Source organism: Moschus berezovskii, chromosome 4 (assembly GCF_049115385.1).
Source record: "Moschus berezovskii isolate FMDL1 chromosome 4, NW_MosBer_1.0, whole genome shotgun sequence".
Lineage (NCBI taxonomy): Eukaryota > Metazoa > Chordata > Mammalia > Artiodactyla > Moschidae > Moschus > Moschus berezovskii.
Window position 1 is genome coordinate 103,355,415 of NC_142463.1, and position 23,436 is coordinate 103,378,850.

A 23,436-nucleotide genomic window follows, 5' to 3' on the forward strand; every position below is an offset into this window, starting at 1 on the left:
GTTTCATGCAAAAAAGTGAATGTATAACAAATAATGTGGTGCTTTGAAAAGGTTTGAGAATCTGTGCAGTGCTCCAAATTAAGGTTATGATTCTGATATATCAGAGCCCTGAAAACAACAAACCATTATGGTGAACTTTTGTCAGAGGAACACATAAGAATACCCATAGACCAGGTACATAACTATAAAATACAGAAAAGTATGTGAACTCAGAAAACAACAGCATTCTCCAGTCAAAGTGGTATTTCTGTTGTCAACCAAAATCCATCAGGAAATTAGGGCAAAGAGGAAAGAGAAAGTGGGGGAGAGAGGGCTTTGCTGGCAATGAAAGGTTATGCATTATTTAAATCAACTTAATCAAACACTTAGAGTGAACTCTAGACCTTGACATTGTAAATTAAGCTGCACAAGCTGGGACATGAGAATGTTGGAATCACTTTTCGGTATTTGTGGAATCATATATTAGATGACACCTAAAAATATTTACCAAAAATTGTAAGTGGAATAGTTGAGTACTCTGGTTTCTAGAATTATAAGTGTTAATCCCCATTAAAGATATTACATATCTGGTATATTTAATATATTTGAACACATACATTTAAAACTTTATACAATTTAATATTTATTGGGTGTAACATTTGCCAGTTTGACCAGTACAACCAGTATAGGAAATTTAGGAAGTGCAATTTAGTTAGGATTTTCAAGTCAATATAAACCCAAGATTTGTATAGAGTGGAGTATTACGCTGTTATTATTTTCGACATTATAAGAAAATCTGAAAGAAAATATATAGTCACTTTTAGACCAAAATTATTAAAGCATTCTAACTTTTCTGAGTCACCTCAAATACATAAAATATCTAAATTATTTAATTTTTTAAATGTATTAAGATGCACCTTGTAATCAGTTTCATTTCTTTTTTGTGTGTGTGCTAACTAATCAAGAACATCAATTGAATCTATAGCTAAATCTTTTATTTCTCATGTTAGGAATTCAGCAAAGTACTTTTACTTCAGGAAATGCAGTATTTAAATATAAGTATAAACCTCTTTCTCTAGAAATTCTTAATTTGCTTATTTTAAATTTATATTTAAAATTATGTAAATGATCATTACTTTACCTAAACTAATTGGGGCAGTAGCTCCCCTAAATTTTTAGATATCTAATTTGTCTCTTCTCTCCAGAGGAAGAGAAAGTGTATAGATTTGCTTCTGAGAAAATCTATTTAAAAGGGCAAAATTCCATCAAACTAGTGGGCACTATTTAAGATGAAGCAGAGGCAATGATATCTAGTAAAAGCACTTGCCCCAGAGGGAAACAAAAGGAAATAATTAAACAACACTATTGCTTACTGTTGAAGGACCCTCTTTGTTGAAAACCGGGGTAATTCTTTGATTTATGAGTCTCCAGTGTATGAATCTGTGCATGAAGTCATTGCTTTTCATCCATTTTTATTAAGGACTGAAGTTGCTCAAAGTTCTGGAAGTATTCAGTCTTGATTAGTAGAGTTATCAGAGTGCTCATATTGCTGACTTCAGCTTTTTTGTAATGATATAAATGGCTTTTCTTCTGCTTTCTATAGTCTGACTTAAACAATCCTTAAAGGTCATTTATTTGATTTTTGCCGTTATTTAGGAACTTGAGTATACCAATGAAAGAGAGCTGCCTGTTGCATGCTGAAACATGCAACAGTATTGTACTAATTCTTTTTGAGTGTAGCTATTTATTTGTGGGGGGAACATTCTATATTAAGATCATCCTTACTTTAGATATTCCCATCTTGCAGTTATTGACCATTATTTATTGGGCTCATATGGTTTTTACCAAATTTTGGAAAGACAAGAGGTGGACACATTCTCCCTGCTATGGTGTTACTATTTCATACTAATGAAATACCAGAATCCTCAAGACAAGCAGCAATTGAAAAAGCCTCACAGCCCAGATTAGCTGTCAACTTCTACCTCACAGGAAATGGATCCCTGTCAACCACACTCAACATGGATTATCCCCAGAAGTTCACTTCTGAAAATTACAAGCAGAATCCCACAGTGATGGGAGAAAACTATGCACAAATGAGAGGAAGAAAAAAGACTTGTCCAATAAACACACTTAGTATGTAAAAGCCAAAGAGCTCAATTTTGCTCTTCAGATTCAACAGTAGAACAGAGCAAACATGAGCCACTAGACTAGATCCAAGGGTCCAGGTCTAAAGGAGGAGCCTGTCGGGGGCAGGAGTCTATTGACTCTGGTGATGTGCTAATTTTTATGGATGTAGTGGGGGGAAAAAAGGAATAATAGACAAATTCAAATGCCAATTCCCCATTTTATAGGAAGGAGGATAGGCACCAGATTATTTTCATCAAGCCTGAATGTAAATAAAAGAGGAAAGGGGAGAAAGAAAAAATGTCTGGGGTCAGTGAGATTTTTCTCCTTGGATAAGCTGTTTGGTAGAAAGTTGTCAAAGAAATCACTCTGAGACGTGGGAGACGCCCGGCTCCGGAGGCGCAGACGCGGGAGATGCCCGGCTCCGGCGCAACCGACCACGTGCAGAATCGTGGCTGAGATGAGTTACCCCGCGCCCAGGGTTAGGGCGGTGGCCGAGAGGAGCTGTACCACGTTCAGGAGGCGGTGGCTGCTTGGGCACCGGAGGGCCGAGAGGAGCTGATCTACATTCAAAGCCGGAGGCACGGCCTTGAAAAGATACCCCTCGTCCAAGGTAAGGTACAGCGGCTGCGCCTTGCTGGAGCAGCTGGGAAGAGATACTCCTCGACCAAGTGGAATATAAGAATCCAGTGTTCTGGGGAGGAAGGAACAAGATGGCAGAGGGATAAGATGGCAAGACCACTTTCTCCCCCACAAATTCATCAAAAGAACATTTGAACGTGGAGTAAAGTCCACAAAACAACTTCTGAATACTGGCAGAGGACATCAGGCTCCCAGAAAAGCAGCCCATTGTCTTCTAAAGGAGAGAGAAGAAATCCAGCTCCACCCACCAGAACACCGACACATGCTTCCCTAACCAGGGAACCTGGACAAGTCACCCGTCCAACCCCACACACAGCGAAGAAACTACGTAATAAAGAGAACTCCACAAACTGCAAGAAGAGGGAAAGGCCACCCCAAGCAAAGCAATATAAGCAAGATGAAGAGGCAGAGAAATACCCAGCAAGTAAAGGAACAAGATAATTGCCCACCAACACAAACAAAAGAAGAAGATATAGGGAATTTACCTGATAAAGAATTTCAAATTTTGATGGTGAAAATGATTCAAAATCTTGAAAGCAAAATGGAGTTACAGATAAATAAGCTGGAGAAAAGGATTGAGAAGATGGAAGAAAGATTTAATAAGGACTTAGAAGAAATAAAAAAGAGTCAATATACAATGAATAATGCAATAGATGAGATCAGAAACACTCTGGAGGGAATAAACAGTAGAATAACAGAGGCAGAAGACAGGATAAGCGAACTAGAAGATAGAATTGTAGAAATAAATGAAACAGAGAGGAAAAAAGAAAAACGAATTAAAAGAAATGAGGACAATATTAGAGACCTCTGGGACAATGTTAAACGCTCCAACATTCGAATCATAGGAGTCCCAGAAGAAGAAGACAAAAAGAAAGACCATGAGAGAATACTTGAGGAGATAATAGTTGAAAACTTCCCTAAAATAGGGAAAGAAATAATCACCCAAGTCCAAGAAACCCAGAGAGTCCCCAACAGGATAAACCCAAGGCGAAATACTCCAAGACACATATTAATCAAATTAACAAAGATCAAACACAAAGAACAAATCTTAAAAGCAGCAAGGGAAAAGCAGCAAATAACACATAAGGGGATTCCCATAAGGATAACAGCTGATCTTTCAACAGAAACTCTTCAGGCCAGAAGGGAGTGGCAAGACATACTTAAAGTGATGAAAGAAAATACCCTACAGCCCAGATTACTATACCCAGCAAGGATCTCATTCAAATATGAAGGAGAAATCAAAAGCTTTACAGACAAGCAAAAGCTGAGGGAATTCAGCATCACCAAACCAGCTCTCCAACAAATGCTAAAGGATCTTCTCTAGACAGGAAACACAGAAAGAGTGTATAAACTTGAACCCAAAGCAATAAAGAAAATGGCTACGGGATCGTACTTATCAATAATTACCTTAAACGTAAATGGGTTGAAATTTTCAAAAAGGCTAGGAAACAATTCTCATAGCCATCAATAGTTCAGTGTTGAGTTCATGAATAGTTTTTAAAGTTTGGGACAAACTGTAGTATTTGCTATTTGAAGTACTATTTGTAATTGGCATATTACGATGTAACATTGGTCTTCATTTCCATCTTAAAATGCCTAAAAATGCCTAACAGGTTTTTAGATTTGTGAATTTTAGTTGAAATGTATTTTACGATGTTACTAAACCTGCAGAAATATTGAAATATTTCAGAGAACTTATTCACTGTACATTTAATTTATTTTATTTATAAAAGTTATGAACTGTAGAAAGTTTTACTTGTTGGGTCAAATGCTTGTTGGGTCAAATGCTTTTTGCTTCAAATGCTTGTTGCATTTGAAGTGCTAGTTACAAGAAAATCAAATACCTTCAATGTATAAATGCTATTAAGTTTTTAAAGGACTCTGGAGTATAAGTAAGTTTGTTTAAAGAAATTTAGTCTGTTCAACTTGAAAAAAATAAATAAAATTGGAAAAAAAAAAACGAAAAAAAAAAAAAAGAAATCACTCTGACCAGTCTTCTCTGGACCTACTTGACCAGGTTATCAGATAAAGCAATTACAGTTATTGGAGGACTTTAAAAATATTGAATGTTTAGTTTTCTAATATACAGTATAGAATATCTCTGTGTAATGTCCACAGTGTCTGTCTGCTGTCCTTCCCCTTAGATGTGTCAGGAGGGCACTGCTCCCTTTATTAGTTAGAATATCATAGAGAGATATATAGAGAGACCATTGTATTGGCAAGTAAATGAAGAAAGGGACACTGAAAGATTAGAAAACAAATTGAAATATGATTCAATCCCGCTTCTATAGAGGGAAAATTTGCAGGGTTTACCAACAATAAAAGCATATAAACAATAAACATAGTGACTGCACTACCAGCTGTCTTGTTGTTTTTGTTCAGTCACTGAGTCATGTCCAACTCTTTGCTACCCCATGGACTGCAGTATGCCAGGATCCCCTGCCCTTCACTACCTCCCAGAGTTTGCTCAGACTCATGTACATTGAGCTGGTGATGCTATTTAACTATTTCATTCTCTAGGCTATGGGGATACCTGCACTAGTGGTCAGTGGCAAGTGTATAATAATGATGGCTGTAGCAAATTCATAATCATGAAACCAAATAATACACAAACCAAGAAGAAATGCCTTCATCAAAAATTATGCAGAGAATGACTGATGATAGTTTCTCTAATAACATAATTGATAGAGCAAATACTAATCATTAATCTCCTATTTAAAGTGAAAAATTTGGGGCACATAAATTGCAATTTACTGTCCAAGTCTTAAAAGACAGAATAAAGTTTCATCCCAGCAAAACATGGATTCCTAAGTCTCTTTCAGGAGTTCCTGAAATACACATCCTGAAAACCAACAAATACTTGCACTCCCAGCTGGAAAAATAGCAAACAGGACTTTTGAGATGTCACAGACGAATTCCTTATGTCCCAAGTTACTTGCTTACTCCCTTTCCAACCAGTTGCAAAATACAGTTAAGTCCTTCGGGCCACAGTCACCATAGTGATAAGTGATTGTCCCTTTCTGCCTAGAAAATAAACAAGCTCCAGACTTCTTTTCTCTTCCTTACTACACTCCTAAAAAGGTAGAAGCAGGTAGTTTACCCTCACTTTGCAGAGGATAGAGACACTGAGGCACAAAGGTGTAAAGTTTGCTGTGAGAGTGTAGGAGGAATAGAGGTGAAGATCTCATTCAGGCACTAAACTTTCTTTTCTCTCCCAGGAATACATTTCAGATTCTATAAACTCATAATACCGTTGTTGGCTTAAATGTCTTAGGATTAATTCAAATTTTTGCAGCTCATCCATTTGCAAAGCACTGTGCTAGCTGCATGAGGGGTGAATGAAGTGATAGAATATCCTGCCTACCTTCAAGGAACTTAAAGCTGTCTGCTCCCAACTGAACCACAGATATCTGGAGATGAGAACATCAATAACACACATAGAGGGAAGTCCTGATGTTGGCAGCAAGATCCTGTCCCCATATATGCTTAAAGAAGCCATTTCTGACTCTTGTGAGACTGAGGTTATTTTCAGGAAATTAGAGGGTCCATAACACCCCTTTGCTATCTTTCCCTGAATAAGATTTGCAGACATAAAGCAACTCCAGGATCTGGACTTTGAGACACAGGGCCAAAATGAGAATGAGGCCTCCAGTCCACTAAAAGTCCAGGTCAGTGCAAAGGCTATCGCTTCCTACTCCAAAGTCAGTCTTTCCTTTTGGAAATCCACTGGAACATCTCAAACCTGTTCACAATCGAGGGGAGTGTTGGAGCTAAAGTGACTAAAGAGCGAGGGCACCAGAGGGACAGAGATATAAGGGGACAATTCTTACTGACACTGAAATTGAGTTTACTATCAAATATCTACCATTATTTTTCAATAAACCAATGGGGGATAAAATTTGCTATCCAACTTACTGATATGGACTAAAAAGTAAAAATTAAAGCCTAGTTGTTGAGAAACTGAGGAAGAGGTTGCCTGAGGAGAAGGTCCTCACCAGAGGCCTTGGCGGAGGGCCGGCCTCGCTCGGCATGTCTCCAGCGTTCGCATAAACATTATGTCCCTTGAAGCTGTTTCACTCAGCCCTTAATAATCCCTGGCATGCAGCTGAAGAAACACTCAGCCTAAGAAACACTTTCTTTGTTCTTTCTTAAATTAGCCTTAGAAATACTCCCTGAGCACATAGTCCTTGAGATAATCAAAAGCCCTGAGATAATCAAAAGCCTTGATTGATAGCTGACTTGAGGCTTAGGAAACTGATTAGCTTAGAAGTGGAGCCAGCATGGCTAGTAAAGCTATGTAAATCTGAGTTCATCAACACTCTGAAGGTGTCCTGGTTTTTGTCATGCTGCTATAGCTGTTAAAGTCTTACTTCCTTGTTAAACGATATAATAGCACTTGTAAAATAAAGCAAATTGTCAGTCTCCAAGAAGGCTGTCTGTGTCCTTTTTTCAGGGGCATCTCCTAACACCTAGTTATCACAAAAGTAAAAAGAAGAGCTTCAAGGGATGGGAATGGAAGGTGTTTGTTTTTTTTTAATATCATTTATTATAATCATAAATACAGTTTTTTTTTAACTGTAGGAGAAGAAAGATATCACCCAACATTTTCACGTAAAAGTAACAGTGCAGCGATTAAGAGCATGTGCCCTGGGGTCAGACTTCCTGGCTTCAAGCCCAAGTTGCTTATTTTCTCAAAATGGTAACAAGATTAGTATCTACCTCCTTAGGGAGTGGTGATGATTGCGGGTAATTCTCTAGAATCGACTACAACAGGGCCTTGGCAAACACTGTGCATTTAGTTCTCCCTCCAACTTAACATAACATCCTTAGCATTTGAGCATATATCTTTCAGATATATATTCTTCTCTTCATGTACCTTTTTACACAGTTGAATCCAGATAAACTTTAAAATATTTGAAATATTAGGGGGATTACTGTAACTCTTAACACGGGAGAACTGTCAGCCCTACAGTCTGGTGCCTTGCCTTCCCAAACACACAGGGAATTCCTACTCTGTGCCCAGGTTCATATTTTCCTTAAAAGGCTGCAAGGCTTGGTAAAGCAGCTCAACATTTGGGGCCAAAACTCGGCATATGTGAACTCTGACTTTGCTTCATTCCAGGTGAATCATCTTGAGAAAGTTATTTTACCTTCTTTGATGTTCTCTCTCCTGAGCTCCAACTTGGAAGGAATCAAATGCTTGTAGCTAGGAGGCTAATGAATCAGACGTGGAAATCCCTGCATAGAGCCTGGTACCCGGGTGACATCTGTCCTGGGATGGCCCCTCCTTCTCCCTCAAAGTCTGGACCACAGCAGCAGGGCCAACTTCCCCTGAGACAGCGTTTCTGTTTACCCAGAGTGTGAAGAGTACAAAGGTCCAGCATGGTCCTACCTTCAGTTCAGTTCAGTTCAGTCACTCAGTCATGTCCGACTCTTTGCAACCCCATGAATCACAGCACGCCAGGCCTCCCTGTCCATCACCAACTCCCGGAGTTCACTCAAACTCATGTCCATCGAGTCGGTGATGCCATCCAGCCATCTCATTCTCATGGCCTTACCTTGCTGCTGCTGCTAAGTCACTTCAGTCGTGTCTGACTCTATGTGACCCCATAGACGGAAGCCCACCAGGCTCCCCGTTCCCTGGGATTCTCCAGGCAAGAACACTGGAGTGGGTTGCCATTTCCTTCTCCAATGTGTGAAAGTGAAAAGTGAAAGTGAAGTCACTCAGTCGTGTCCGACCCTTAGCGACCCCATGGACTACAGCCTACCAGGTTCCTCCATCCATGGGATTTTCTAGGCAATAGTACTGGAGTGGCGTGCCATTGCCTTCTCCGATGGCCTTACCTTAGAGAATTTCAAATATAAGGTAGATCGCAGCATTCAAGATGCCTTTTAACCTTGGTTAACATGAAATCTTCGGAGAAGGCAATGGCACCCCACTCCAGTACTCTTGCCTGGAAAATCCCATGGATGGAGGAGACTGGTAGGCTGCAGTCCATGGAGTCGCTAAGAGTCGGACACGACTGAGCAACTTCACTTTCACTTTTCACTTTCATGCATTGGAGAAGGAAATGGCAACCCACTCCAGTGTTCTTGCCTGGAGAATCCCAGGGACGGGGGAGCCTGGTGTGCTGCCGTCTGTGGGGTCACACAGAGTCGGACACGACTGAAGTGACTTAGCAGCAGCAGCAACATGAAATCTGAGAAGCCCGATGTGTCAGACCCACTAAAGTGGAGATACTTGCTTGAAGGAGGCCTAGGTCTGGAGACCCTATTTCTCCCTGATCTCTGCCTTCACCTCCTCTGACACTTTATAGGAACTCTAAGGAACAGAGTTTGAAAGACAGTTCATAGAAGATCACTTAGTATGTTGTAGCCACGCGTTCCGGGAAACAAACTCACTCAGAAGGACAATGCAGATAGTGGAGTGCTGTTTATTACACCGGCAGGCCTAAGGCAGAGTCTCCTCTTACCAAGGACCCTGACCAACATTTGTGAAAATCTTTTATACCCCATGTGTACATGTCTGAGCCCACCACTCCAAATTCCTTGAGACTTACATAAACCAAGGAAAATACAACCCCAGTAACCCCATCATTCACATGCTATGTGCTCATGTGCTCAAACAGTCAAACAATTAGCCAATAATCAATAAGCCCGAGGTTACACTTCGATAGATACAGAAAAATTTACTGCCTGTCTGGAGGAAGGGGTGATTAGTGTATGTTTTCTCTTAGGCGATGAGTAACCTAGATATGATCTTCAAGGTTCCCCTGTCTGGAGGGGTTCTTATCCTTCTGTTGTCATTTTCATAGGCACTAAACAGAGTCCATTGGAAAGGTGGCTGAGCATGATCGGCATGAACAGGCCTAAGATGGAGTCCAGGCCCTATGAATTCCTTCTTCAAGTAGTGAGGAGATTTTGACATCACATGGAGTAGATGACCATCAATGTCTAGTCTAGCATTAGGATTATGTGGTTCTAAGAATTAACTAATTGCCCACTCTGGTGTGTATACTTTATTGTCTACTGTATGTCAGGTCCTATGGCACTGTCTCTAGCCTCACAGAGCTCACATTCTAGTTGGGAATCTATGAGAAATATTTGTATAATAATTAAAAAATTTTGGGGACTTCCCTGGTTGTCCAGTGGTTAAGACTCAGTTCTCCCAATGCAGGGGGCCCAGGTTTGATCCCTGGTCAGGGGATTAGATCCTGCATGTTGCAACCAAGACCTGGTACAGCCAAATAAATAAATAAATATTTTAAAAAATAGTTAGAAAACTGTGAAATCCCACATAGAGCAATACAATTGATACTCAGAATTTTAATTACTCTTAAAGGCCTCCTTATAATTATGGCTTATCTTCATGCCATTCAAATGAATGCTCTTCACCTTGACCCTCTCACTGATTTTTCTTTTCATCCTTTCAGTTAATACCAGATGTACCTGGCTTCCCCCCCCACCCCCCGTGCCCCTGCATTGTCTGCATAGTGCTTGATGATGCATATGGTATTGAAATGAATGTGGGCTGAAGTGAGGAACTAAAGGGGTTTCTTTTAAAAGCGAAGCTAATAAAAAAGAAAGAAATCCACTGCTATTTTCTCTTTCCCTCTGTTACAGGCAAGTCACACAACCTGTGCAAGTATTCATCTTGGGGAATTCTTTTTGAGAAATCAGTCCTGAATATTCATTGGAAGGACTGATGCTGAAGCTGAAACTCCAATACTTTGGCCACCTGATGAGAAGAACTGACTCATTTGAAAAGACCCTGATCCTGGGAAATATTGAAGGCAGGAGGAGAAGGGGATGACAGAGGCTGAGATGGTTGGATGGCATCACTGACTCAATGGACATGAGTTTGAGCAAGCTCCGGGAGTTGGTGATGGACAGGGAGGCCTGGTGTGCTGCAGTCCACGGAGTTGCAAAGAGTCGGACACGACTGAGTGACTGAACTGAACTGACTGCGTCTATGGCATGGGCTTCCCTGGTGGCTCAGCTGGTAAAGAATCCCCCTGCAATGCGGGAGACCTGAGCTTGATCCCTGGGTTGGGAAGATCCCCTGGAGAAGGGAAAGGCTACCCACTCCAGTATTCTGGCCTGGAGAATTGTCATACTTCTACTGAAATTCCCATAATTTATCATTCATGACATTCACTTTTACATTTTACTTTTCTTTGCCACTTTAGAAGATACAGTCTCCTGACTGAGGCTTAGGCCTGAGAACTGACCCGATGACGACAGAAGATTCACGAAGGGAAAGGTGTCTGTTATCTATTCACACAGCTTGCAAAGAACACAGTCAAGACTTTTGAGAGTCTCATCTGGAGCACTGACATGATCTACTTCCAGAGACAGAGATTCTGTGAGCTCCTGGCCCAAGGAAACCAGCTGGTAGAGAGACTTGCCAGCAAATTGACCACCAGTGTGGCTCAGAGGTTAAAGCGTCTGCCTCCAATGCGGGAGACCCGGATTCGATCCCTGGGTCGGGAAGATCCCCTGGAGAAGGAAATGGTAACCCATTCCAGTATTCTTGCCTGGAGAATCCCCTGGAGAAGGAAATGGTAACCCACTCCAGTATTCTTGCCTGGAGAATCCCATGGACAGAGAAGCCCAGTAGGCTACAGTTCACGGGGTCACAAAGAGTCGAACACGACTGAGCGACTTCACTTTCACTTTTCAAGTTGCCTTACAGGCTCTGAGGACCCTTAGCTCCTCCTGAGGTTCTAGCCTCACATGAGACTCTTCGCCTCCATGATTCCTAGAGGGACGTAGTAGCTGGGTGTCCTGCTATTTTGTGCTGGTCTCAGCCAAAGGACAGTAACATTATCAGCTAGAAATACCTGGGTGGGGGAGGTCCTCCCCTGGGTCTGAGGCAAGCCTCCATAGACATTTCCCTTTTAGCCAAAGTTGTGGCTGGACTGACCTTTGTGGTTCTTATTACGATTGTAAGATAAACCTCAGCAACAACCATCAGGGAACTTTGGAAAGCACAAGGTATATCACTCACACTTCCAGGAGGATGTTTGGCTCACCCAGGGCCACCCAGTGAGGTCAGGATCAAGAGGGAGGGAGCACAGGCTAGTGGTTCTGCCTACCTTGGGTCAACGGTGGGATGCCTAGGGTTTCATAGATTCACCCTTTATTGGTGAATTTCAAACAGAAAAGAGGGAATTAAAGTGTAGGAAAGAAAAAGGAGTGGTCAAACATCAGTTATTTAAACCAGCCAGGGATCTCTAAAACAAGAGAAACTTCAGAGTTGGGGCAGCGTGTCTCACCATCTGTTATATAGCTGTCCATGTGATTCTTTGAGAATCAGGTTGTCTTTGACGTGAATGCCTTTGGAATCAGTAGCTTACTATCAGACATTTGAGTTATAATTTTAAAATAAGAGGTCTGTTAGGCGCTTACAGTACACCCGCTTCTCACCTCATATTCTGGGGACCATGACAGTGTCAGGACTGGTGAGTACAGTGGAGAATACATGGAGATTGGAGGCCACATTGCTGCAACAGCCTCTGTTATCATGGGCTCTGGAGCAGGAGGCAGCAGCCATCCAATCACTTTTTGATTTTAAGAATAATTGCTACCTAATAAAATGACCATCGTCGTATTGGTTCTGTAAGCTTTGAAAAATGTGGTAAGTGTACCGCCACAATCAAGATATAGAACAGCTCCATCACTCCTAAAAGTTCCCTTGCGCCTCTTTGTAGTCAACCATTTCCTCCAAACCAAGCTCCTGGCAACCACTAGGTCTGTTTTCTGCCTCTTCAGATTTTTTTATCTCCAGAATGTATCAGTAGCTTGTTCCTTTTTATTGCTGAGTGCTACTCCATGATAGAGATGTACCAGTTTTTGTTTATCTATTCATCCACTGATGGGCATTTAGATTGTTTGCAGTTGGAGGCAATTATGAATAATAGATTTAAGATTCACATACAGATTTTTGTGTGAAAATACATTTTAACTCCACTTTGCTTGGATAAATATCTTGGAGTGGGATTTCTGGGTCATATGGTGAGTGTATGTTTAACTTAAAAGAAACTACCAAGCTATCTTCCAGTGTGGTGAAACCATTTCACATTTCCTGGAGCGATAGTCAGAGTTCCAACTGTTCCTCAACACCAGGTCTTGACATTTTCAGGTTGCTGGTCTTTGGCTTTTTGGCTTTTAATAGGTGTGTGGTTGCCTATTATTGTGGTTTTAATACATTTGCCTAGTGACTAATGATTTTGAAGACCTTTTCTTATGTCTATTGACCATCCATACATCTTTGGAAAAGTGAGTGTCCAACTATTTTGTCCATTTTAAAGTTGCGTTGCTTATCTTCTTATTCTTGAGTCTTGTGAGTTCTTTGTATTTCTGGATACAAGTCCTGTAACAGATATTTGATTTGTCAGTATTTCTCTCAATTGCTTATTTTTTCATTGTCTTGATTCTCTTTCAGAGCAAAGAATTTATTTTTGATGAAGTCCAACTTATGGATCATCATTTTGTAGTTCTCTCTATGAACTCTTTGCCTAAAACAAGGTTCTTTGCTTTTCCATACAGATTTTACAATGAGCTTGTCATTATCTATAATAAAGCCTGTTGGGATGTTGAGTGGCATTGCATTACATCTATGAAAAGTTTAAGAAGAAATGACATCTTCAAAAAATGTTTATTTATTTGGCTGTGTAGGGTCTTAGTTGCAGCACACAGGAATCTCATTCTGCTTGCTTGCCGGACACTCACCTCCAGCTGTTGGCCCAGTTCCTAACAGGCCATAGACCAGTACTGGTCTGTGGCCCTCTGGTTGGGGACCCTGAACTCGAGTCATTCTGACCTAAAAGTAAACCAACCAGAGATCCATTTCCTCTAGGTTCTAAAAATCTGTATTATTAAAAACTGAAGTAAAATACCTATCTGGTTTCTGCACAGTTGTCCTGAGATATATTGACAGATGATTATAGCCAGAAATACCTTGAAAAATAAATAAATCATATCAAATATTCAGAGAGAGAGATCTAAAAGCTACAAGAACCCTAAGAGGTTACATTCCCTGAGGAGACACTGTTCAGTGGAACCCTTCATATATTATTATATTAAATTTGCCTATAGCATTTTAAAGCCAATATTTATAGGGGCATTGGTGGTTCAGTGGTAAAATTCTTGCCTCCCGTGTGGGAGACCTGGGTTTGATTCCTGGCCAATGTATCATGGTCTTTTTATTTTGGGCTTCCCTGGTGGTTCAGATGGTAAAGAATCTGCCTGTACTACGAGACAGCTGGGTTCAATCCCTGGGTTCGGAAGATCCCCTGAAGAAGGAAATGGTGAGACCCACTCCAGTATTCTTGCCTGGAGAATCCCATGGACAGAGGAGCCTGGTCAAGGGGTCACAAAGAGTAGGACATGACTGAGCAACTAACACACTCACACGAATTTGTCCACAGCATTTTAAAGCCCATATTTAGGTCTCTGAGTGTCCTGTGTGTCAGAGTGTATTTTAGAGAAGTCATTGAGTCTCCTTCCTCATCGACGTCATGAGGTCAATATGTGGAACACCTACTGCTGTCTCTCTTACCCCAACTCTAGGCACACAAAACACCAGTCAGAAATGGATCCTAAGCTTTCTCTCTGAAAGGACGGTTGCTTTGGTTACTGGTGTCTCTTCCCTGAGCTTCAGATGAGCACCAGCTGCCAGGTTGATGCTGGTTGCCTTATTTTCATCTCCTGTCTTGTCTGCCTCCTTCTCCATCCCCCACTCAGGCCCAGCATGGGAATCCAGGAGGAAGAAGTGAATGAAGTCCTGGAGGACTCACTAGATGAAAAGTATCTGACGCATTCCAGTCGCCATGACCCCCACCAGCGTCCCAGCAGCATTGCCTCTGTGTGTGATGTGCAGGACCAGCTCTGATGTAGATTGAGCCAGTGAGTATTCCCAATACCGAGAGAATAACCCCCAACAACCGGAAGACTGAATAATAAATCTCTGGTAGCTTCTACCTGCTCACCACCTCTGTCTAGGCTGGCTGAGATCATCTCCGCAGGCAGACCCTAAGAACTAATCTTGCAAAAGCGATTAGGCTGAGCACATTCCTCGGACCAAGTTTTATGTCCTGGTGTGTCTGTTCATTTGCATTCTCCCTGGTCCACACCTCACCTCTGTCTCTCTGGCCCCCACTGGCATATGCAAGCTGAGGACCCCTGGGCAAACCAGAGTGCAGAGAGTGAAGGGATCATGGCGACTTCTCTGCCACGCTTCAGCACATGTACGTAATAAAATTCCTTATTTCAGATGAAGTATCTTAGCTTTCCTAAAATGTTCTTGCTAATTACAGTTCCAGAACGGTGTCCCTTAGGCTCGTCTAGTCATCCAAATTTATTGGCCCTCTGCTCATGTTCGAGGTCCACTTATCATGGTTCCTGAGTTTAAGCACTGGTGCCCATCCCCCCTCAAGACAATACATTTTACTTTCTCTAGAGAGAAAAAGACTATCTTAACATGCCCACTATGAACTGAGTTTTTCATAATGATATAAATGACATCAGGGTTTTGTCTTGTTTCCATACCTTTTGTTACAAAGTCCATTCCCTGACAAAAATATCTTCATTTTTGCTTCCCCTTTTACCCTGAGGTGCATAGGGAGATCTTTGCATCTCTTAAAGATGTTTAGTCGTAAATCAGGTGGGAGAGGTATTTAGTAGAGAGGAATTCCTTCCTAGTACCCACAAAGCCATACTGAAAGAGGGCCACTCCTTTCCCAGTGCTGCTGCCACTGCTGCTAAGTCACTTCAGTCGTGTCCGACTCTGTGCGACCCCATAGATGGCAGCCCACCAGGCTCCCCCGTCCCTGGGATTCTCCAGGCAAGAACACTGGAGTGGGTTGCCATTTCCTTCTCCAATGCATGAAAGTGAAAAGTGAGAGTGAAGTCATGTCCGACTCTTCACGACCCCATGGACTGCAGCCCACCAGGCTCCTCTGTCCTTGGGATTTTCCAGGCAAGAGTACTGGAGTGGGTTGCCATTGCCGCTGCTGCTGCTGCTGCTAAGTCACTTCAGTCATGTCCGACTCTGTGTGACCCCATAGACGGAAGCCCACCAGGCTCCCCCGTCCCTGGGATTCTCCAGGCAAGAACACTGGAGTGGGTTGCCATTTCCTGCCGCTAGACAAACTCTATTCAGAGGACTTCAGTATTTTTCGAGCATATGTCAACCCCCCCCTTACACTTCACAGATCCTTGTGTAGGAGGTGACCCTGAGGTGTGTGAGCTTAGCCCTGGGCCATGCTTTGTTTGAAAGCCTAAGGGCTCTTACAGGAGGTTACCTGGTGTTTCTTGATGAGAAGAGGAAGTTGGCAGAAGATTGGTGAAAGTCAGTGATCTAGCTGAAAGGCCCTGGCCATGGCATTACTGATAAGGACTCTCCACCTTCTGCCGCGAGACTCCAGAATCCACAACAGGAGGACCTGGACTCAGGTGGGAATGGAGACAGGGTGGAGAGAAATTTCTTTTAATTAAAACCTGCTGCTGCTGCTGCTGCTAAGTCGCTTCAGTCGTGTCCGACTCTGTGCGACCCCATAGACGGAAGCCCACCAGGTTCCCCCGTCCCTGGGATTCTCCAGGCAAGAACACTGGAGTGGGTTGCCATTTCCTTCTCCAATGTGTGAAAGTGAAAAGTGAAAGTGAGGTCTCTCAGTCGTGTCCGACTGAGTGACCCCATGGACTCAGCCTACCAGGCTCCTCCATCCATGGGGGCCCAGAAATGGAGAAGGAAATGGCAACCCACTCCAGTGTTCTTGCCTGGAGAATCCCAGGGATGGGGGAGCCTGGTGGGCTTCCGTCTATGGGGTTACACAGAGTCGGACACGACTGAAGTGACTTAGCAGCAGCAGCAGTAGCAGTAGCAGGGGCCCAGAAAAGAACTTCAGATGTTCCCCCCTCACAAACAAACACAAACCAAAAAACCCAAACTTTTGCACCTACACTGTTTCTATCTTAGTTGGAATTCGTTTCCATGTTTCCAATACTTAGAATTAAAAACCCCACATGGAATTCTTTTTGACCCCAAGAAAAGTAAAGAAAGTGAAGTTGCTCAGTTGTGTCCAACTCTTTGTGACTACATAGTATGTAGCCTACCAGGATCCTCAGTCCATGGGATTTTCCAGTCAAGAGTACTGGAGTGGGTTGCTATTTCCTCCTCTAGGGGATATTCCCAAACTCAGGGATTGAACCCAGGTCTCCCACATTGCAAGCAGACACTTTACTACCTGAGCCATCAGGGAAGCCCTGATGTTTGACCCCAATGTTTTACTCAAATCCCATATCTAATTTGTCAGGAATATGTGTTTTCTTGTTGGTTAACTCTGGACTTTGCTCTTCACAATCCTACCTTTTCCTGTTCTCTAAATGAGATCTGATAAAAGTGGGGAGACCAATTTAACACTTGATCCTCAGCTCCCTCAAGACCACTCAGGTTCCAGACACTCTCAGGATGATGGGGTTAGCCTGTCTCTGTATCTTTTCTCTATCTCTGTCTTCAGCTTTTTCCTGGCCTGTCCCTGAAGCTCAGGGACACATATGAGGACTGTTTGGGCTGCTCCTCTAACTGAGGAACCCCACAAATCCCTGTTCTGCCTGCAGAGAAGCTTCAGGCAGTGCTTTTTGGGGTTTGCCAGGATCCCCTGAGGCACAGGTACCCATGGGTCTAAAAAGTGAGCCTGTGTTCCCCTTGATGCCCTCAGCCCTTTCACCCCTATAGCGGAAAGGGCAACCACTTCCTTTATGCTGTCTAGAAGGGACCCCAAAGGGTCCTTCTAGGCAGGAGGAGGATGAATCCTGTCCTCTGAGGAGGTGGGGGAGCAGGGAGATAGATCAAAGAGAGAAGGAAAGAGGGGAAAGTGTAATGAAATTTCCTGATGAGAGCTGTCAGGATGTCTGCCCCACCTGGAACTGTCATCCCAGTTGCTGGTGCGGCTAACAGAGTCAATTCCTCTCCCTGTTTACAGTTTGGAAAACTAAGCCAAAGGAGAACAAGGTCGACCTTGGCAACAGGATGTCCAGCAAACAGCCTGTTCTGGTCTTGTTGGGGCTGTGGTGAACTGTGAGTGTGAACAATGGAGGAAATCATTGAACCAAGAAAAGTTAACTGCTGAGGACTTCTCTAGTGGTCTAATAGTTAAGAATCCAGCTGCCAATGCAGGCAACATGGGTTCGATCCCTAATCCTGGAAGATTCCACATGCTGCCGGGGCTGCACATTACTACCAAGACCCAGCACAGCACTGAAAACAAAGTGCAGCCATTAAAAAAAAAAAAAATATATATATATATATACAAATAAAGACCTGCATTTTAAAAAACAAGGAAAGAAAAGCAACTGATGGGGAAAAAAGAATATCCCCTCAGCTTTCATTTTTAACTTTATGTCAAAAAATCTTTAGGAAGAGCAAGCATTATCTTTCAACAAAGGAAATGCTTTCTGCCTTTGGTCTTTTTGTGGTGAGACAAAGGTGGAAACTTTTCAGATGCTACTTTCAGACATGACGTTGCAACTGAACAACAACTTTTCTCTGAGAACTGTCTCTGCCTCGCGATTAAAATTCCAACTCCAAGACTTGTTGAGCAGAAAAATTAAGCAGACAAATAAAAAGAAGTTTGGGGTGTTCTAATAGTTGGAATTAAACTGCCCTTTTAAAAAGAATCTCAGCATCTTCTCAGATCTTCAGGCAGGTTCCGAACACCTATGGATCATAACGGTCTGATGGCCAGATCTTCAGCTGAATTCACCACTGGCTAAGAAAATTTGATCGGCCAGCCGTTGTTGTTCGATATTGTCAAAGAGCCAAATGCCCTAAAACAGCCTTTGTTACAGTACCTGCAAAAAGGTGACAGCATGATTAAGTTGGACTTGTTGTTTAGCATAATAGCACCTTAATGTTTATGTTGTTTAGTAGATTAGCATACACCACAGCAGCAGGACCGGGGGCGCCCACAGCCCCACCCCCAGGACTCGGCCGGGAGGATACTGGGGAAAGCGCAGCGGGGAAGGAGCTCGCGGGATCAGGCGCTTCCGAGCAGAGGGAGGGCGAGGAGATCAGGCGCTACGGCTCCTGGTGGATTCGAAACACCGATCATTTCCGCGAGCTGAGAGCGCCGACGCCTGGGCGGTGCGCCGGTCCGCAGTCTAGGACGAGCGGGGTCTACGCTGCTGGGGGACCGGGTCGCCTGGGTCTTAAACGAAGATACCCGCCCCCCATCCCCGCTCCTGTGGCTTCCCGGAGCTGAGGCGTCCTCAGGGGCATAGCAGTGGAACTGGAGACTCTGCGCTGGGTGTGGCATGAGGAAGCCAGACTGTGGGGGCCCGAGGGTCCCGGTTTCCGGGGAGGGGAGGAGCCCTAAAACAGGGGCTCTTGGGAGCGGGAGCCGCAGTCTCCTCGCCTGAGAGATCATTGGTGGTTCCAGGTTCATTCTTCAGTTTGAAGGACTGGTGACCAGGAGAGTGCACGCAGGACCTGCGATTTCGGTGGACATAGGGTCAGGCCCCAACACGGACCTCGATTCTGTAGTGTAGTGGTTATCACGTTCGCTTCACACGCGAAAGGTCCCCGGTTTGAAACCGGGTGGAAACAGATTTCTTTCCCCCCTTCTCCCCGAGATTTACATTCTCATTCAAGAAATTACAAAGAAAGGTGGAAGGTATGGCAGTGGGTGCAGCTGCATTTTCCTTAACCCAGGAAGCTTGGTAGTAGTTCCTTGCCACCTGAAAGCCCCATTGGCCCTAGAACCAGCCTTCCTTTCTCTGCTCTGAGCCATGTTGCAGAACAACTCAAAGTCAGTGAATTCAAGGAGGGCACAAGACAAAGCTGACTTAAGGATACCTTTACCTTCTGACACATGTCTCTGAAAGCCAAGAAGTTCATCCCTTGTGAAGACACTTAGCTTTCCCTCGCCCCAGCACACAGATAGGACAATCTGATTTGTGTAACAGGACAAGAGAACAAATTCAATTCTACACCACAGGCTGGAGCCAAAGACCCAAAGATGAAGAGGGTCAGGTTCTGCAAATTGAGCTGATCAGGAGGAAAAGCAGCCTGTCCTCGAGCCATTACTGGGGCGGGGCCTGGAGTCAGGTCAGAGATCAGGGAGTAGATGGGCAGCTCACCACCGACTGAGAGCCAAGTGGCCCCCCTTCACAAGGAAACAGGTTCAGAAAGAGAGCCTCTCACCAAACCTGGATTCCAGTTCTTCCCCCATGACCTACAACACCTGCCCTGTCCCCACCTTGGATGACGCCAACTTCCCTGGGCTCAGACCAAGAGTAGTCTCTGATGCAGGGCTTTCCTGAGACCCCACATCCAGTTAGGACTTCGTGTTCGATTCTGGGTCCATGTGGACTTTGGCCACAGGCCCTCTTGTTCTAGACTCTGGATTTGTGTAAATGACTCTCCTGATAAAGGTGGGAAATCAGTGGAACGCTAGGCTCCCTCACCCTGAAGCTCGGATGACGATGGTGGGGGTGTTGGGCAGCTGTTGGGCGGCCTCATGGGCAGGGGCAGGGGCAGGCCCCGGTCCCTCAGCCGCTCCTCTCGCCGATTTTGAAGCCCCGCGCCTTCCCTTGCGGCTGCAGGGAGCCCTGTGTTTGTGGTCCCTCGGGCACCCGCTGTCCCTCCACCCTGTCCGGGACACGACCACCGCCAGTAGGTCCAGTAGGCATGGGAGAGCAGCGCCGGATGCAACTCTGAAGACCGCGAATCCGCTCCTCTGGCTGGATGTGGGAGGTGAAAGCTAGGACGTGGAGGGGAGGAAAGCAGGGGAAAGCTCATGAAATGTCCTGTTCCAAAGCTGCTTTCAAGTCCGCCTCTTTGGGGACTCAGGCTCCAGCGCTGGTGGGGATGCTGCCGCGCGGTCGCACCCTCGACTGCACTCGGAGTCCACGTGGAACCAGGCGGAGCCCCGCGGCTTGGGGGTCCGGTGCGCACGCGGCCCGCGTCTTCCTCGGGGTCGGACCCCTGAACCTCAGACCTGAAGGAAACGCGGTGATCGCCGCACTAAGAAAAGAAGAAAAACCACTGTGAGAGGAAGCGCATGTGCATCCCCAAGCTTGTTACCCTTTACTTCTAAAGGAAACGGGAGGCAGACAGACACACAGACAATGTTACATTAAAGTCTTTCAGCAAGAAGAAACTCTGCCTGCTGTGAGGTGAAACCAAAAACCTCTCCAGACACCTGTTTTCTGGGAGAACCGCCTGTACCTCTCTGTTGTCCAGGGTTAAAATTCGCACTCCATGACCTGTTGAACCGGATAATTTAAAAAGTCAAATAAAAGGCGTTTCAGACATTATCAAAGGTAAAACAAAGCTGTCCTTCAAGAAGAATCTCAAGTACAATAAGGGAGGAATACACAACTGTGAGACCTGCGTGGACCGAGCCTGATCCTACTCAGTCCACTGCTTTACTGAGTCCATGTCCTACTCAGCAAAGCCTTCCTCCTCTCTGTGTTTGCCTCTAACATATTCCGTTCCGTTCCGTCGCTCAGTCGTGTCCGACTCTTTGCGACCCCGTGGACTGTAGCCTACCGGGCTTCTCCGTCCATGGGATTCTCCAGGTAAGAATACTGGAGTGGGTTACCGTTTCCTTCTCCAGGGGATCTTCCCAACCCAGGGATCGAACCCGGGTCTCCCGCATTGGAGGCAGACGCTTTAACCTCTGAGCCACCAGGGAAGCCCCCTCTAACATATTAGAGCCGCTAAATACAATTGACTCATTGTTCTTTGTAAGGTATGCTTTCTTTTTCATTTCTAGCATGGATAATCGATTGTTAAAACATCATTTCCACAATGATGAAAAACTAATCTTATTATATGTTCTTGTTTAGTTGCTAAGTGGTGTCTGACTCTTTGGGACCCCATGAACTATAGCAACCAGGTTTCTCTGTCCATGGGATTCACCAGGCAAGAATACTGAAGTGGGTTGCCATTTCCTTCCCTGATGTTCGATATTTTCAAACAGCCAGATGACCGGAGACCTCAGCCTTTGCTGCTCTTCCTGCTAAATGTGAAAGTGTGATGAAAGTTTTGGACTTAAACTAGACGACTAGAATAAGCCATAGCAGCAGAAACTTGAGAAACCCCTGTGCCTGGGACAACGCCAGTGAAGCGATGCTGCGAAAGGAGCATGCTGGTCAGGCACATTGGAGCAGAGGAGAAGGTTCTTTGTTTCAGGTAGGATTAAAGCATCGATCATTTCCAAGAGCCAAGCCTAGTGACTGCAAGAGCAGTGAAAAGGGCCATAAAGGTGTGAGTCTGCAGCCCAACCATCGGGTTGCCTGGGGCTCAGAGACACATCTAACTGCTCCTGCGGCTTCTGGGAACTGGAGAGTCAGTGGGGGTGACCACTGCGTTCCGGCCCAAAGCTGTGCATTCCTTGTGGGATCCTGAGGTCTAACTGCTGGGATGCTCACAGGGACCTCACTCTGGAGAAGCAAGGAACCCTAAACCAGGGCCTTTCAGGAACCTCAGTCTCCTTACCTGAGGGATCCTCTGTGCTCAGAGAGCTCTCTTCCTTTCAAAATTTGAGGACAAGTTGTATCCAAACATACTTTTCTTGGATGTCACTAGCTATGCTTGACCATGTGGTTTCTGTAGTGTAGTGGTTATCACATTTGCCTAACACGCAAAAGGTCCCTGGTTTGAAACCAGGCAGAAACAGCTTCACTTTATCCCAAAGTTTTTGATTTGCATTTTAAAAATAAAAAAACCTGCAAGAATCAAAGGAGGAGTTCTGTGACTTCCTGAAAGCCTACTCAGCACTACAAACTAGGCCTCCTTTGTCTGAGTCACTGTGGACACCAGGCCACAATGAGTTACTCCAAGGAGGGCACAGAACAAGGCCAACTTCAGGCCACCTTTCAGTTCAGTTCAGTTGCTCAGTCGTGTCCGACTCTTTGCGACCTCATGGACTGCAGCATGCCACGCTTCCCTGTTCATCACCAACTCCCAGAGCTTACTCAAACTCATGTCCATTGAGTTGGTGACGTCATCCAACCACCTCATCCTCTGTCATCCCCTTCTCCTCCTGCCTTCAATCTTTCCCAGCATCAGGGTCTTTTCCAATGAGTCAGCTCTTCACATCAGGTGGCCAAAGTATTGGAGCTTCAGTCTCAGCATCAGTCCTTCCAATGAATATTCAGGACTGATCTCCTTTACAAAGAACTGGTTGGATCTCCTTGCAGTCCAAGGGACTCTCAAGAGTCTTCTCCAACACCACAGTTCAAAAGTATCAGTTCTTCAGTGCTCAGCTTTCTTTACAGTCCAACTCTCACATCCATACATGACTACTGGAAAAACCATAGCCTTCACGAGACAGATCTTTGTTGACAAAGTGATGTCTCTTCTTTTTAATATGCTGTCTAGGTTGGTCATAGCTTTCCTTCCAAGGAGCAAGCATCTTTTAATTTCATGGGTGCAGTTACTGTCTGCAGTGATTTTGGAGCCCAGAAAATAAAGTGCTGCACTCAATATGCCAGCAAATTTGGAAAACTCAGCAGGGGCCACAGGACTGGAAAAGGTCCATTTTCATTCCAATCCCAAAGAAAGGCAATGCCAAAGAAGGTTCAGACTACCACACAATTGCACTCATCTCACATACTAGCAAAGTAACGCTCAAAATTCTCCAAGCCAGGCTTCAGCAATATGTGAACCATGAACTTCCA

At 44.3% G+C, this 23,436-nt stretch overlaps 2 non-coding genes across 2 annotated transcripts; both read left to right on the forward strand.

The window, feature by feature from the left end:
- Positions 1-19,281: 19,281 nt before the first annotated feature.
- Positions 19,282-19,354, forward strand: TRNAV-CAC (transfer RNA valine (anticodon CAC)). The gene has a single exon. It is a non-coding gene; the product is annotated as a tRNA-Val (tRNA).
- Positions 19,355-22,359: 3,005 nt separating this feature from the next.
- TRNAV-AAC (transfer RNA valine (anticodon AAC)) lies at positions 22,360-22,432 on the forward strand. The gene has a single exon. It is a non-coding gene; the product is annotated as a tRNA-Val (tRNA).
- Positions 22,433-23,436: the final 1,004 nt, after the last annotated feature.